This window comes from Henckelia pumila, chromosome 1 (assembly GCF_033568475.1).
Source record: "Henckelia pumila isolate YLH828 chromosome 1, ASM3356847v2, whole genome shotgun sequence".
Lineage (NCBI taxonomy): Eukaryota > Viridiplantae > Streptophyta > Magnoliopsida > Lamiales > Gesneriaceae > Henckelia > Henckelia pumila.
Window position 1 is genome coordinate 156,595,876 of NC_133120.1, and position 12,979 is coordinate 156,608,854.

Sequence of the window (12,979 nt, forward strand, 5' to 3'; positions counted from 1 at the left end):
ACTCAACCAAAAATTTTCAATTAATTAAAACTTGGAAAACAATATAAACAATAAGACATAATTGATGAATACAGTTCCAACAAAAAATTGAAACATCATAATACATAGGGTGAGAATTTTTCAAAATCAATGGATTAACTCTAACAAGAATTTATGAACACAGCAGCTGTTTGTTTTTTTTTTGTTTTTGTTTTTTTGTTTCTAAGTTTTCAATTTATTCGTTCTGTTGAGATAATCATAGCATGCATATATTATAGCTGGCGAAAACAGATCCATGCAAGAGATGTTGTATTAGTTGGTAGAGTACTTGACAAGAGGTCAGTAGTTCAATTTCTCCTGGCAACACCTTCTTGGACTATGATTACGTGGCTAGCGTAGTTTGTAGTTTATTGCGTTAGTTCGGAAATTTACACAATGCACATCGAAAGCTAGCGGCTGGAATTCCCACATCAAGATCCATGTAAGGGGATTTTTTTAGTCTGTTTTGTATTAGACTATTCCGTGGATAGTTCGACCACTGATTTTGGTCAAATATATTTTTTTCCGAAAACTTCATTAAATTCTTTTTTTGCAAGATGATATCAAAATTCAAAATAAGTGGGGCAAAGGTCAAATTTGAGAAGGTTCCTGATAATTTTTATTATTATAAAAATTTTAAAAAAATTCACCAATTAAATAAATAAGGATTTCCACAAATTTAATATCACAAATTTGACCATAAATTTTATACATTGTTCTTGAAACATCCTAAAACTCCTACTAATTTTTTTTTAAACTCTCTAACTATAAAATAATGAATATAAATATATATATGCCCATACATAAATATATCGTACTTAAAAAATAACTTTACTTAATTTAAAATACATATACAATAAATACAATAAGAGGAGTAACACTTCTGTGAGACGGTCTCATCCGTGAGACGGGTCAACCCTACCCATATTTATAATAATAAGTAATACTTTTGGCATAAATTGTAATACTTTTTAATGAATAACTCATACAAGAGACATGTCTCATAAAAATGACCCTTGAGACCGTCTCATAGGAGTTTTTGCCTAATAAGAGTATACACATTCAATTAAATACTTAAAATTAATTACTAAATAATCATTTATAAATATTCCATAATCAAATTCCTAAATAATAATTCTTTCACAAAAATCCATGCAAACTTAGAAAATAAATACTTTAAATCTAAAATCCATGCATATACTAAAAATCTATAATAATAAAACATGTGCGAAAATGAGTGTTCTAAGTCTCAACATAAAAATTATCATAGAGCAATGGTCACGGGTTCTAGCCGTCTGAAAACTCAAACGCCCTTGCCGCCAGTCGGGAACACATTATCCTCATTGACATTTTGCTCACCTGCACCATTTAAATCTAGTGAGCTTAGAGGCTCAGCACGTTCTATCTTTATATAACGAAATGAAACCACATACAAGCACACATCATATAAAATACGTGCATAATAATTATACGTGCATGATCTTAAAATAATATGCATATAACATGAAATAAAATTATACTGCTTAATCATCATGCTATAACGTATATCATCAAACTTAATAAATCTCATAAAATGACTTATCATGATTTCTTAGTTCTCAACAGGTCGTATCCATGTCGGTGGCCTCATACTAAGCGATTGATCAATCTTAAACCAACGTACGCGGCGGTGGGGTTTCCACCTCTGTGCTGCCACTTCATCAGCCCTCTCAGCTGGATCCATAAGCTCATCATACATAAACATTATCGGGAAGGTCACCGGGCCCAGGTATCCCGGCCTCGAACCACACCACTTTCCACATTCACTTCAACTTCCATAAAAATGTATTTTTCTTAACATGCACTTAAACTTATCATAAAAATTATTAATGATGCATGAACATAAAAATTCTCTTTATTTCTTTATTTCATGAAAATTTGTCCGTAAATATATATTTAATTTATTTTCTTAAAAATCATACTTATATATGTAATAAAAATGCATGCATGAATTAAATATATATTTACGGACATTTATTTTTCCAAGGACTTGTTCGAGACCACTTAACTTAAAACCATAAATTCCTAGACTGACTCAAAAACCCAAAAACCCAACTTGACCTGTCCCATTAAGGTTCATGGGCCCCCAGGCCCATGGAAAACTAATGGGCTCACTAAAAACATAATTTAGGTCCATCAACTTATTAACTTAAAGTTAAATTAATAAAATTATTAACTAACCATTAACTTATAAATTTGACCGATAAAATTACTAAACCCGACACAACTTGGCCCAATAATTCTCAAGGATCACACGGCCGATGAAAAATTAGTGGGCTCACCTCAATAATTATTAAAGCCCATTAAATTAGTCCAATTAATTAATTAACCAAACACAAACCCAATAATTAATAATTTAAACTCTTAATTAAAATAAAATACTCGGGCCCAATTAATAAAAATCTAGACCTGAACTAAAATTAATTTGACTCATCACATATTGATCCGACCCGGACCCGGATCCAAGGACCCAAGCCCGGCCCATGAACACATAAGAACCCACGGCCCACTTTCAACAAATGTGACCTGCACAAAATTGTGCATGTAACGGCCGAGCAGCAGCATACTTTGAGGCCAGCTGCCGGCCAGCTCCGGCTGCCGAATGGCCGGAGCTCCATCGCCCAGATGTAGCCCACGTTTGGGCGGTTCCAACGAACCAAGCCTCGCCTTGAACCGATCCCTACATCGCCCTAGCGACCCACGATTCGGGAATCCCGAAACTGCCGTAATCTACTTTGCAACCAAGGAAGAAGGCTTCGGTCCTAGCCATCTCCAGCCCCTTTCCACCCACCAAACCTGACCCCAAGGGACCCTTCTAGACCTATGAAACATAGGACAGCAGGCTCGAACTCTCCATGGCCAGAAACATGAATCAAATCAATCCAACAAGTGTAAAAACGTGAGTGCATGCATGAACTTGAGTATTTTCATTTCAATTCACATACACATGCAGGAGAAGGAAGAAGGTGGAGGCGGCTAAGAGAGTTGAGGCGTGAGATAGGGTAGGTTTTTTGGTTAGAATAAATTAAATTACACTAATTAAGCTAAGTAGATAATTATACCATAAAATATATTTAAAACTCATAAATAAAAATATAGATTAGGTAACATAATGAAAATCCTGTAATAATAATTAAATGGATTTTTTAAAAATTATTAAAAGTCATTAATATAACTTATTTTGGGTAAAAACGGGCACATAAATATATATATATATATATATAAATATATATATATATAAATACCATAATTTTCTTGAAATTATACCTTAAAATAATATTTTAAGGCTCCTAAAAATCTCATAAAATATTTTGGGTGAAAAACTAATATCTCGTCCGTCCACGGTCCCGCCTACGCGATCATAAAATAAACTTTCTCAAATAAATTCATAAATTTCAACCTAGCGGTTTAAATGCCGCAATAACATTTAAAACATGCATAAAAATCTCATAATTCATATAATAACACATAAAAATAATTTAACACATTTTTACTTTATTTTAAAATTATTAAATCTTCTAGTTATGCATGCGGATTTACGTGACGAATTTCTGAGCGTTACAGTTCTACCACATGCTCATGCAATAAATAAAAATCATTCGTGTATAGCAGGCTAGGGGTCCTTTTTGTGAGAATTGTGCGGAATACTTTGTGGAATGAGCAGGCAAAAGCAGATCCTCAAGCGCAAATTAAGTGTACGCATTCTTTCATATGTAAATTTTCTAAATTACAACTCATTCAAATAAAGTTTTAATCAATATTTATTTCTTGTATTAGACGTTCTGTATTTAATTTGTTGTCATGACCCCATTTTTTTTCTTTAATCATACCAATAATAATAAATTAAAATAAAGAAAAATCACCAACAATAAAACAAAGAAAATATTTCTAACAAAATTCATGAGAGAAAGAGGGCATGATCAGCGTGGACGTTGACAACCCCCTTCACACTCAAAATCGAATGGTAGTGGAATTCTTTAATTTGTCCCTTATTTTTCGCCGGTCAAACCACTCGAGAAAATGTTCTACGTGAAACAGTATCTCTCCATCTTCACTCACCATAAGTGGTCTTAAATACGAGTCGCCCGGCGACTCCGTCGGGATGAAAAGGTTGCATGTACTGTTGAATCCATGTCTGATTCGTAGCATCAAGCTTCCACAATATTGTAACAAAAGGCCTCCATGCCCACGGTCATCAGATGCAGATCTCCCTTCAAATCGAAGCACAGGAGAGCTGATGGATACACACATCCTATGTATCTTGAAAGAACATATCGTGCACATGTCTTTTGAATTGTTTACTTATTGCATTTAATTTCTATAATTATAATTTTGTCTTTCTTAGAACAAGTTTTAAAATTGGTAATATATGTTTTATCTTGATTCAAAATATTTGATTTCTGATGATGTATTGTTTTCATGCTTTGTAGGTTGTTCTTTATGAAAACATATTGAAGATCTATTTATAGGAGTGCTTGGACCGATCAGATTGTACAACGAGATAGAGAGATCAAGAGAGTGAAACGTAGAGAGAAAAATACATAGAGAGAGTGCTGCAGAAATTCTAGAGTATTATTTCTGAAGAGATACTACTGCTACGTTGTGTTGCCGAGTAGTATTGAAAACACTGAAGAACACACGAGTGAAGTGTTGTTCAGAAAGTGTTTCTTTGATTTTTCGTTTTTCGGTTTAGAACTTCCTATTAGTTTATTATTCTAATTCTTACTAGTTTTTAGGAAGTCTTTTACTTTTTCAATTTGTTGAGGAAAGTAGTTTTTCATAAAACAATCGCTAGTTGGTTTTTTGTAAACTGATTTGATTTTCTATTGATTATTTCGACATGAGGCATCACACAAGTATTTGATACTTATGCATAATTATCTGTGTTGTTATTTATTTTTACTGTTAGTTAATTATTCTGCTGCATAGTGTTATCGTGAAGTGTTGACAACACTGAAAGATAACATACACTCGAATATTTATTTCTGGTATTTATATGATTTCAGACTGTTCAAACCTTACAATTGGCGTCAGAGACATTCACTTGACGATACTAAGTGTGATTCTGTTTTTGTGTTTGACAGGATATCATAATGGAGATACCTTATTCAGGAACTGCTCAACGTCTTCCAGTCTTGGATGGATCCAACTATGCTATCTGGAAAGTTAGGATGCGTGTCTACATCAAATCGATTGATGAAAGGCATGGCAGCGTGTGCTACAAGGATGGAATCCACCAAGGAGAACTGATGGAGAAGGAGACTTTCCACTCAAACCAGAAACTGACTAGAATGCCGATGAAACTGCTGCTTCGAATATGAACAACAAAGCTCTTAATGCTATATTTACTTCTCTTGATTCTAATATGTTTTCACTTGTAACTAATTGTGTATGCGCTAAACAGGCTTGGGAAAAACTTCAAATGCACTGTGAAGGATCTGAAAGTGTGTGTCGAACCAAAAAGAAGGATTCTCACTACTCAGTTTGAAAACTTGAGAATGGAAGAGAGTGAGACAATTGATGATTATTAACGACGCTTAAGGAAGATCGAGAATGAGACAATTGATCTTGATGATGCTATTTCGAATGAACGTCTTGTGAGCAAAGTGTTGAGATCACTGCCTGAAAGATTTCAAATGAAGATTTGTGCTATTGATGTCGAAAGACACATCAATTCTGGGCTTGGATGAATTGATGAGTTCTCTTCGAACTTATGAGTTGGAGATGAATTTTGGAAAAAAGGACAAAGGTAAGTCCATTGCACTTCAAGTTTCTAATGACTCATACAATGATTTTGTTGATCTGACACATGGAGTCAACTCCATTGCCTTACTTACCAAACAATTTGGTAACTATTTGAAGAGAATGAGAGATTATAAGAAACCTGGTCAGAAACCTAAAGTTCTGAATACTCCTACTATTGGAAAACCATTAAGGATATACGGATCAGAACAGAATACCATCCCTTTAAAGAGTCAAAATCACTTTCAGAAAGAAGGAAAAACACTGACTATCTCAAAGAAGTTTGAGTATGTGAAGTGTCATGAGTGCACAGGATTCGGTCACTATGCTAATGAGTGTCCAACCAGACTTCGCAAAGGAATGTATGTTTCCTTGAGTGATGATGAAGATGAGGAGGGTACATAACAAGGAGAAGAAGAGACTCACAATGCACTGTCATTTCTGGTACAACAGAAACACAGTGTTGTCACATCTGTCACAACACTTGGTCACAACACTGACCAAAAGGTATTTGTCTGAATGCATCTGTTTCTGAAGACTCAAATCAGGAAGCTGGTGAAGTAGAACTTTATTGGGATAATGCTCAGAAGATGTATGAAGAATTGTATAATGACTGGATATTAAGGAACATGTCAAATTCTGCTTTAACAAAGGAGAACAGTAAACTGAAAGCTTCAGTGGCAAGACTAGAAGTTATTCTGAGCAAGAAGGATTTAGAACTATGCAAGGTCAAAGAAGAGCTTGGAAGAGCCAATGCAACTCTCGCAAAGTTTAATTCAAGCAAGACCAAGTTGGATTCAATTCTGATGATGGGAAAAGATGATAGAGCTGGTCTAGGCTTTCATAATAGCAAGTTTGAAGTAGGGGAGTCATCACAAACTATTTTTGTCAAAGAGAACAGTAACTCTGCTAGTGTTTCAATTGCAATTCCAATGGAAAAGCCAATTCCATTGAAGGCACAAGCTCCTGTTCAGAGAAAAAAAAAACAAAGGAAGCGTAGGTTTGTTTGCCAATTCCATTGAAGGCACAAGCTCCTGTTCACATCAAGTCTTACTGTTTTAAACTCAGGTATGACTATATGTACTGGAATACCAGAAAAGTGTTGCCATCAGTGTTGCCAACACTGCACCAGAACACTGCCTGGAAGAAAAATTCTGAGAAAAAGGTTTGGGTACCAAAAGTTAAATCTAGTTGTAATGTCGTTTATACTTCCATAAAAACTAATGTTGCAGGTCATTGGTACTTCGACAGTGGCAGTTCATGCCACATGACAGGATTGAAGAAGTATCTTTCTGACTATGTTGAACAGGATAAATGAAAAGTGACATATGGAGGAGGAGCCAATGAAAAGATTGTTGGAAAAAGGAACTTTAAATGTAGAAGGACTGTCTAAGCTTCATAATGTTCTACATGTTGAAGGATTAAATGCTAATCTTATTAGCATTAGCCAACTCTGTGATGATGATCTTTATGTTAAATTTGATAAAAATTTGTGTCAAGTATTTGATAAAAGTAATTCTTGTGTTTTGATAGGGGCTAGATCATCGGACAATTGTTATCAACTCGGAGAGGAAATTGCTTGCAAATTCACCAAGTTTGATGATTTGAATTTATGGAATCAAAAGTTAAGACATGCTAACTTCAAAGCTCTGAAGAAACTGAGCAAGTATGAAGTTGTACGTGGGATGTCAAACCTAACTTCTGGAGTTCCATATTGTGTCACATCCAGTGTTACAACACTGTGGGACAACACGATATCTTGAACTCCTACACATGGACTTAATGGGACATATGGAGGTTGAAAGTTGTGGAGGTAAGAGATATTCATTTGTGTGTGTTGATGACTTTTCAAGGTACTCATGGGTAAGTTTTCTAAGAGAAAAGTCTGAAACATTCGAAGCTTTCAAAAAGTTGATAAATCAGATCACTAATCTGTATGCTTTGAAGGTTATCAGGATTCGAACCGACCATGGTAAGGAATTTGAAAACTCATTGTTTGATCAATTCTGTGAAAATGAAGGCATATCACATGAATATTCAGCACCTAAGACACCTCAGCAGAATGACATTGTCGAAAGGAAAAACAAAACCCTCCAAGAGATGGCAAGGGTTATGTTAAGCTCAAAAAATATTGCAAAAAGATTTTGGGCTGAGGCTTTAAATACTGCATGCCACATATCCAATAGGGTGGGTGTATTTAAGGAAATGTTCTACTATGACTTCCTATGAAATTCTCATGGGAAAGAGGCCTAACCTTAAATATTTTCATGTTTTTGGATGCATATGTTATGTTTTGAATGACAGGATGCAGTTGGCTAAGTTTGATTCAAAAAGCGATAAGTGTTTATTTCTTGGATATGTTTTGAATAGTCGAGCTTATCGTGTGTTTAAATTGAGAACTAGAACTATCATTGAATCTATTAATGTGGTATTTGATGATTATGCAGATCTGAAGGGGAAAACAATTGAAGACAATATTGATGATCTGTTGGATACTATTGTTCCCCAGAATGATTCCAGTGTTGTCACTAGTGTTGTCCCACCTGAAAAATCACCCAGCACAACACTAAGTCCAACACTGAATCTGAATGAACAAAGTACAGAAGATCAGGATGATTATGAAGAAACATCACAAAATGATGGATATGATGTACCAAGAAGAATTCAGAAAAAACCATCTATTTCACAAATAATAGGAGATGCACAAGGAAGAATGCAGATCCGAAGAAAAGAAAAAGTTGATTATCGAAAGATGAGTGGGTTAGTGTGCATGACTTCCGCATACTCTCAGGTAAGATATTCTTGCTTTGTGTCTAGTATTGAACCAAAAAATGTTGTTGAGGCTTTACAAGATGAGTTTTAGGTCAAAGCTATGCATGATGAACTTGAACAATTTGTTAGAAATGATGTATGAATCTTAGTTCCTCCACCTGATCATAGTAATATCATTGGAACAAAATGAATTTTAAGAATAAAACTGATGAATCATGAAATATTGTAAGGAACAAGGCTAGGTTGGTAGATCAAGGGTATACACAAGTTGAGGGGGTGGACTTTGATTAAACCTTCGCACCTGTAGCCCAAATAGAATCTGTGAGATTTTTATTGGCTATTGCATGTCACATGAAAATGAAAAATTTTCAAATGGATGTCAAAAGTGCATTTTTGAATGGAATTTTGAGTGAAGAAGTTTATGTAAGACAGCCTAAGGGATTCTAAGATCCACATCATTTTGATCATGTTTATAAGTTGAAGAAGGCCTTATATGGATTGAAACAAGCACCTCGTGCTTGGTATGGAAGGCTCACGGAGTATTTGCTTGACATTGGATTCAAAATAGGTGAGGTAGATAAAACACTTTTTGTTCAAAAAGTACAAGGTAACATTCTTATCTGCCAAATCTATGTTGATGACATAATTTTTTGTGCTTCATCTCAAAAACTTGTGAATGATTTTGTTGAAAGCATGACTGCTACCTTTGAAATGAGCATGGTAGGTGAGTTGAATTACTTTCTAGGATTACAAGTAAAACAAATGAGTGATGAAATATTTTTGTGTCAAAGTAAATATGTTAAGAATTTGATAAAGAGGTTTTGTACTGATCATGTTAGACATATGAAAACTCCAATGAGAACTAATGAAAAACTGTGCAAAGACAGTGTTGCTGATAGTGTTGACAACAATTTGTACAGAAGCATAATTGGAAGCCTACTGTATTTGAGTGCAAGTCGACCTGATATTATGTTCAGTGTGTGTTTGTGTGCCCGATTTCAATCTGATCCTAAAGTCACACATATAAAAGCTGTAAAACGAATTTTGAAGTATATTGCAGGCACTTTAGACTTGGGGTTATGATACACTAAAGAAAACAATACTAATTTGGTAGACTATAGTGATGCTGATTGGGCAGGAGATGTTGATGAAAGGAAAAGCACCACGGATGGTTGTTTTTATTTGGGTAACAACTTGGTTTCATGGTATAGTAGAAAGAAGAACTGTGTGTCACTTTCCACTGCTGAATCCGAATATGTGGCAGCGGGAAGTTGTTGTTCTCAATTAATTTGGATATATCAAATGTTACAAGACTATGGTCTTAAAAGTGAAACACCAATTGTGTACTGTGATATCTCAAGTGCTATAGATATATCAAAAAACCCAGTACAACACTCTCAAACTAAACACATTGACATAAGACATCAGTTCATTCGAGATTTAGTTGAGAAGGACATGATCCATATGGAGTTTGTTGGGACCAATAACCAACTGGCCGATATTTTTACAAAAGCATTAGACTTCGAGAGATTCTCCAGTCTTAGGAAATCTCTCAACATGTGTTCTTTATAAGCACTCATGGTTGCTGTCCTTGAGTGTTGCCAACACTGACGGACAACACCAAATATACATGTGCATTTTTAGGACTTTAGGCATACTGCATATTCATAATGTTCTATGTTTTGCACTGTTCGATAATACTGACTAACACTTTGTAGTTATTCTGCCAAAGTTATTTTCAGATCACACTTGCCATGAAAATATGCTTTAAACCACAAAGTAGTTTAGGGATGTTCGTGTATTCCATGATCTTGTCTCATGTGAAAAGTGGTTTTAAAAATTAAAAAACATGGTTTGATAAAATTTCAGTGACCAATGTCTTGAAAATCAAACTAAAATTGGAAGAAAATTGGAAAAAGCTACCTAAGAGAGTCCAATGAAGACCGTTCTTTTAGTGTGCAGTCTACCACTTCTGAATCAAAATAAAAAAAAGAAAAAAAAATGGCTCTGGAAGTGTGACAAATTCAAAATTATTTTGAAGACTACAGTGTTGTTGGGAAGTATTGCCAATACTGGTGCTTAACACGTACTGCACACACTTTGCATGCATTTTTGATCTAATCTCATTACATTCTGTTTTAGATATAAATTAGGTCATGCATTTTGCATTTATTGTGATCATATCGTGCTCAGGGTTAAAAGTTCAAAGACGAGCAAAAATTGGAAAAATTGCCCAACTTGCTTGAAATTGAATTGGTTGTGATTAAATATGTTTCAGTGGCGTTAAAACTCGATGTGGAGTTATTTATTTTGGGAAATATTGATATATTCTTAAGTGAAAGTTTTCAGGGTATCCTTAATTAATCAAATTGAATTTCCTTAATTAAGAGATTTTTACCCGTTGGAGAATTATTACCGTTAGGGGGAGATTTCAAGTTTGATATGATAGATAGAGATTGAGATTTTTTTACCGTTTGAACCCCTTATCCCTATATATTTCTAAGCACTGTAGAAATTGATCTTATCGTCTTCAACCTTTTCTAACTCTCTCTGCAAAAATTCTCTGAAACCCTTGCTTTCTAAATTGTTTATAATGGCAGGAAAAGCTTTCGATTCGCATGATATACGATCGGAGATGGGTCATCAAGAGGAAGACAAGCCTTCGGAGGTATCTTCTGGAAATCCTATTCTCACGATTGTCCTGCTGCCATTCAACCTACACCGTTGGCAGAAATTGTACCAGGAGAACCCGGGAACGAAATCGACCTTGAGAATCCTCCTGATTTCTCAGTGTTGAATCGTGTGTTTCCAACACAACCAATAGCGAGGAGGTCAAAGCGCCAAGCGGGCTTCAACCCCGATTTTACTACCAATAAGAGATTTCGTGGAAAGGGGGAGACTTCTCATCCTATTTTGGATGATCCAGATTTCTCATCTGGAGATGATTCTGCGGATCAGAATTTTGAGGTGGTTGCTAGGACAAAAAAACTCTGTTGCTGAAAAGGCCAAATCAAAGAAAGAAGATTCATCTAGTGGTGATGATTCTTCTGATGAAGATTCTACTGATGTGGCTTCTACTGAGAAAGAGCCATCTAGTGCTGTTGTTGATGATAATTCCAAGAAGACAACCACAGAGGCTCCAACTTCTACTGATGAGGAAATTTCACTGGCCACATTCATGGTGAATATTCGAAAGACCAAGGCTAAACCAGTTGCATCTTCACAGGTTCCATCTGATGATGATGAACCCGATGCTAAAATGATGCAAGAGTTTGAGAATAACCGGCCCCAGAATTCTGATAGTTCATCTTCTTCGAGTTCTGAGGAATAAGATTATGAGGATGCTGCTTCTGATGGTTCACAGACTTCTGAGGAACAAACTGCTGATGACAGTGTTGCCAACACCGAGGACAACCCTGCTACTGAATCTGACTCTGAGATTGATCCTGCTAAGACATACAATCTTCAGTTTTATTCAAAGGAATCTGCTGATGAATGGGAAGCTCTGTCTGGGAAAGACTGTTGGGAAGAAAGAAATATTGATGAAGTGTCCTTCGAAAAGCAGAACTTGGTGACTTTCTTGAAAAAACAGAATTTATTTTCTACTGTCACCACTGCTGGACCATTTTCAAGAAGAGATGTGTTAGAGTTTTACTGCAATCTGAATATAAAGACTGGAGATGAAGAATCATTTAAGTTTGGAAGAGTGTACATTCGGGGAAAGGTGTATGATTTTACTCCTGTTTTGATCAATGAGCACTACAATAATCCTGATATCGATGACGATGCAGTTACTGAGGATATTGATCCAAGTCACTAAAGTGATCACTGGAGGAATGGTTCAAAAATTTCCACTGCACCCAGACAGGTTGTCAGCTACAAATCTTACTTCTTTCTTTTTTGTGCTTCACAAAATTGCGATCAGGAATTGGACGCCATCTACCAATACAACAGTGGTAACTAAGCCACAAGCCCTTGCGTTGTTTGCCATTGGAACTCAAGCTCCTTTGAACTTTGGAAATTTGGTGTTTAAAAATATTATAACCTTTCGAGAAGGTGGTTGGAAAGCAACTAAGTTTCCGTTTCCTTCATTGATATATGGTATGCTGGAATCTTAAGGCTTCACGAAAGAGGATGATGAAGAATTTATTGGAGGAGATGAGCTTATCAATATCGCACCTGGTTTGCTGAAGGGAAATAGGAAGATTGATCTACCATGGACTGGTGTTGTACCCAGTGTTGCCAAAACTGAGTCTGTTCCACCCATGACCATTCATAACACTGCTATGATTATGTTGAATTCTACTGCAATTCGAGCTCAAATGGCTCATGCTGAACTGAAAATTGCTCAAGCCAAAGCTGATCTTGAGTACTATGAAGCCTTAATGGCTGAGTACAGGACTAAACT